Source organism: Glandiceps talaboti, chromosome 5, assembly GCF_964340395.1.
Source record: "Glandiceps talaboti chromosome 5, keGlaTala1.1, whole genome shotgun sequence".
NCBI classification, from domain to species: domain Eukaryota; kingdom Metazoa; phylum Hemichordata; class Enteropneusta; family Spengelidae; genus Glandiceps; species Glandiceps talaboti.
In genome coordinates, this window is record NC_135553.1 from 19947655 (window position 1) to 19952949 (window position 5295).

The 5295-nt window shown below is 37.1% G+C and overlaps 1 non-coding gene across 1 annotated transcript; it reads right to left on the reverse strand.

Moving 5' to 3' along the window:
* Window positions 1-228: 228 nt before the first annotated feature.
* Window positions 229-312, reverse strand: Trnay-gua (transfer RNA tyrosine (anticodon GUA)). The gene is given in 2 exon segments: window positions 229-264; window positions 276-312. It is a non-coding gene; the product is annotated as a tRNA-Tyr (tRNA).
* Between the last annotated feature and the right edge of the window lie 4983 nt (window positions 313-5295).

Consider the following 5295-nt stretch of genomic DNA (forward strand, 5'->3'; position numbering starts at 1 on the left):
CTATGTTGTAGTGTAAGGACAAATATACATCCCAGTACATAGTACAAAATGGCAGATAAAGATAACCAACCCATTGCACATGTGGCATGTGAAAAGACCCTTGAAATTATAATACTAGTATATCACATATGTCGTTAATGTTATGGCAATTAATGGTGATGTTTTTGAATAATTTGTCGAATTTATTCAATCCTACGTCGAGGTCGTTTTAGGGAAAAAATGACTATGTCCCCCAAACCGGATTCGAACCGGTGACCTATGGATATCGGTTATGTCTACAGTCCACCGCTCTGACAACTGAGCTACTGGGGGAAGTCTTCACACACAGACACACGGTGTGGCAATATACAAAAAGGAGTGTGTGTGTGTGTGTAAAATGCGTGTGACACAATTCTCGATTTGTGTGGACACGAAGACCACTGACATTTTTTTATTAATAATTTCACAAGACGAATGATATTAAATATACAAACACTGTATCTTATTATTGTCCTATATGTGAACGTTCTCTTCCCATGCTCCAAAAGGTTCAACTCTGTGTACACCCCACTTTGACATTCTTTGTGTTTGATCTCCATACTTTTTCACTGGAGTGATGGTCATTTCTTTTAAATCAATGACAAGGTTATATTCTCTGAAGAAGACCGCGGTGCTTACAAGTACTTCGTCTCCACAGTAGAGTATAACTTTCGTCCCTCTTGCACACACTTTTCCTGTCAGTGGCACAGTTTTGTTTTTTTTACGACACGAAGTGACGTGTGTGTTACCTTTACACCTAAACACACATGGACTCTTTATCCTGTCGAAAAAGGACATTGTCACACGCACATCTTTACTTTTCATAACCACGTTGTGCCAAGCCATACTTTCGCCTGTCTGAAGGCGATATATTGGTATTTGCACTTGCATTAGACATGTGTTGCTGCACGTATCTACCTCGCCTTTGGTGAAGTACATTTTCCCCAGGAAAATTACACCAAAAGAAAACAAGTAAAACATAGAGGGAAAATAATCACCTTCTTCAATCGGTGGATAATCGAAAGCGTGGAGTGTGGCAAACGTTAAAGGCATGCCGTCCGCCTTAGTGATCACATGATCGACATTCTTGTACGACGAGTTAATGTTAGCTGTTTGCACGTAAGTTTTACGTGCAAGAGCATCTGAAGCATAAACAATGTTAAGATCATAGCGATCGTGACCTGGCATGAAACATACCGTCGATGACGGTTTGATGACATGCGATGGAATATCTGACATTAAGTATGCTTTTGAACGCACGCCCGAAGTGTCGTAGTGTTTGATTTTCCACTCTCCATCTTTGTGAACAATGTAGAGCATCTCTACCTCTTCTACCTGGACAAAGATGAAAACAAATTCTTCATAGATGTGTACATTCAAAGGCATGTCGCTATACATAATATAGTAGTGACGAGGTATTTCGAGCAGCGATTCCCACATCCATGAATCCCATCTTAGCAAAGAGTCCAAATTACCACTCCACAAATATAATGAATTTGGGTTTGACGGTGATCTATAGACATAGAAAATGCGTTTTCCACTGTCGTTGAATTTTAGGTTGTAGTGTCTATACATGACGAGTTTTTTAGACCTGTCATGTTGAACAGATTGCGGTAATCTTATGTAATTGAGTATGTCAGCGTAGTAGTCAAACACAAGGATCGACGGTGAATTACATTGTTCTTGTATTCCAACGAAATAGAATGCTCGGTCTATTGGTCTACAGTGTGTCTTTTTTACTGCTTTTTTAGTTTCTTGCACAAAGTCCCTCAAAACCGTTTCTATGAGTTGATCTCGCAAGTTTGATTTCTCCATGTTGCGTATATTGTCTAAAAACAACTGCACGGACGGAGACAGGTTTTGACACAATGTCAAACCACCTTTTATGAGTAAGGGTCTCATCATGTCACAGACTGTGTCAAAAATCATCGTATTGACATATTCGTCAAATGTGTTCAAGTGCAAGAACAATTTGCTTATGGTAATAATTTCATCCGCCATAGTGCTTCCATTCCTTTGCCACCATATCTGAACTAAATTGAACACGTCTATGTCACAACCTCTGAAACATTTCTTTGTATGCACGAATCTGGATAATACGCTCAGGTCCCAGAGCTGAAATAAAACGAAATCATCTTCAGTGAAGTCCTTTTTCATGTAGATTTTTATCAAACCAGCAACAGTGTCTGCCAAATCACTGTGCGTTTCTGATAGACCTCGCGTGCATATAACGGCGAAGTAGTCGGTCATTGTTTGGAGGTCAGTGCGAGATCTAGAGGTGAAACAGTAGCGATCTCTCTTCCTGAAGTGTTCTTCAATATCTCTTTGGAGGTGAGCAATCCAGTTTTTCATACATAGAAAATCTGCAGCCAATGTGATGTCTGCCAGATTGTCTTTTTCGATAATAAACTTACGTCTTTTCTTTCCACTCTGGTAATAGGTGTAGGAACTGAACGTTTTCGTCTGAACGTACAACAAGAACAAATGCATGTACTGAATATCAAAGTGTAACTTTTTGACGTGGTTATCCAAATATACAGTGTCTTGTAGTAACGAGTAAAACCGTATCAAACAATCCAACCACGGTACTTCTTCTTTCATCGTCACAGGTGTGACGTAATATTTGTTGCCTTGTAGGCGAAGGCATATCGTCCTGTCTTCATCTGATGACAGGTAATCACTGTCTGCATTGCTGTTTGCTTTCAGGAGCAAGGGTGGTTGCTTCCCTTTGTTTTCACAATACATTTGAAACAGTTCAGGTGTTGTGCTTTGTCTGAGAGACATTTTTGAAATGATACTGTGTTAGTGTTGAGACTGACTTTTTATATCATTCGTGACGTGAGTCCATGCCTGTTTCGAAATTGTTCCCACATACGTTCCAGGCACTAACAGAAGTATACAGATAACAATACACGACAATGTACGTAGTACAAAATGGCAGATAAAAGATAAACAACCCATTGCACATGTGGCATATAAATTTTGTCACAAAACTACTACATGTATAATCATAGGTTATCGTAGCATATCGGATATTGAACTCTAGGTGGCGTTTTTTTTTTTAAACTTTAAAAAGTCTTTTGAATTTTATTTTAACACAGTATATTAGAAGGAAGCCCTGGTTAACATCACATTCACGTGTCCTTAATCCTATCTTATAGCAATTGTTTTGCGACATTTAAATCTCCCATAATTCATTGAACATGTTCCCTTTTTACGACAGTTTTGTGAACTAAAGAAGTCCAATGATATGTTCTTTGAATAGCAAAGTCTAAATGGTGATGTTTTTTGAATAAAATGACATATAATTTGTCGAATTTATTCAATCTTAAGTTGGTTTATTTGTTGGTGTTCTTTACTTGTGTGAACACGTGACTTGTATGCAAATGCAGAGTTGGGAATGTTTTTAACATGGCACTGCATTTTTTTTTTCATTTTTTTTTTCACTGGACACAGAAAGTTTTTTGGAAATCTTTAAAAACCCCCGATTTTGACATCTTGAAAAAGACCCTTGAAATTAACATAGCAGTACCCTGTTACGTTAGTATAATATCACATATGTCGTTAATCTTATGTTATGGCAATTAATGGTAATGGTTTTGAATAAATTGACATTTAATTTGTCGAATTTATTCAATCTTAAGTTGGTTTATTTGTTGGTGTTCTTTACTTGTGTGAACACGTGACTTGTATGCAAATGCAGAGTTGGGAATGTTTTTAACATGGCACTGCATTTTTTTTTTCATTTTTTTTTTCACTGGACACAGAAAGTTTTTTGGAAATCTTTAAAAAACCCCGATTTTGACATCTTGAAAAAGACCCTTGAAATTAACATAGCAGTACCCTGTTACGTTAGTATAATATCACATATGTCGTTAATCTTATGTTATGGCAATTAATGGTAATGGTTTTGAATAAATTGACATTTAATTTGTCGAATTTATTCAATCTTAAGTTGGTTTATTTGTTGGTGTTCTTTACTTGTGTGAACACGTGACTTGTATGCAAATGCAGAGTTGGGAATGTTTTTAACATGGCACTGCATTTTTTTTTTCATTTTTTTTTTCACTGGACACAGAAAGTTTTTTGGAAATCTTTAAAAACCCCCGATTTTGACATCTTGAAAAAGACCCTTGAAATTAACATAGCAGTACCCTGTTACGTTAGTATAATATCACATATGTCGTTAATCTTATGTTATGGCAATTAATGGTAATGGTTTTGAATAAATTGACATTTAATTTGTCGAATTTATTCAATCTTAAGTTGGTTTATTTGTTGGTGTTCTTTACTAGTGTGAACACGTGACTTGTATGCAAATGCCGAGTTGGGAATGTTTTTAACATGGCACTGCATTTTTTTTTTCATTTTTTTTTTCACTGGACACAGAAAGTTTTTTGGAAATCTTTAAAAAAACCCGATTTTGACATCTTGAAAAAGACCCTTTAAAATACGCCACCCAGGGACCCACTACATCACTGTGGCATACTATGTATACATATTTATCTTACGGTTGGTGTTTTGAGACGAAACAAAAATTAAAAGTAGAGAGTTTCTTTGTTTCTTTGTTTTATTAACAATAAAGCTTTAATTACAACTAAAACAAATACATATTTCATACTATCTCTAGAAAGTTTGCGAAAGTGCTGTGTAGACTGGGTCATCCAGGTAAAGTGAACATGATTGCTGTGTGTCACATTTCAACTCTGTCAATTCCTTGTGAAGTGCTTCGCTTTTGTCTTTGTGGGACTGTAATTCATCCATAAGAGACTTGATTTTGTCTCTGAGAAGATTTGCCATTTGGCTACTACGACAATGTGTCATGTGGAAATCGTGAACAATGCTGACGAGAGGATAACCTTGTGAAGTTTTGGCTATTGCCATGATCTCGGAAAGACTTTCTTTGTTGGCTGCAGTGAGTGGTTTAGACATTTTCTGAATAAGGCAGTTTTTCAGAAAGGCTAATTCTTGGTCACTGGCCACCATTCTGTCTTGTGAAGCGTGTGGTGAGGTCATATCAGGTGATTTTTTTCTCTTTCTCTTACATGCAGAGGACACAGTGTCAATATTGAACAAGTCGTTGGCACACCAGGCACCAGGCAGACACTTTGCCAAGGCAGTTATCATGTAGGCGATTACGGAGTTTCCATATGTATCATACTGGTCAGCCTTTGTTTTTTTCTGGTCTGCGTGTGACTTTGTAAGGAACCTTGTTTTGAATGTAGCTACCGTGTTGTTATCTATGTCTGATGGAGAACAGAACACTGTAGGTGCTGC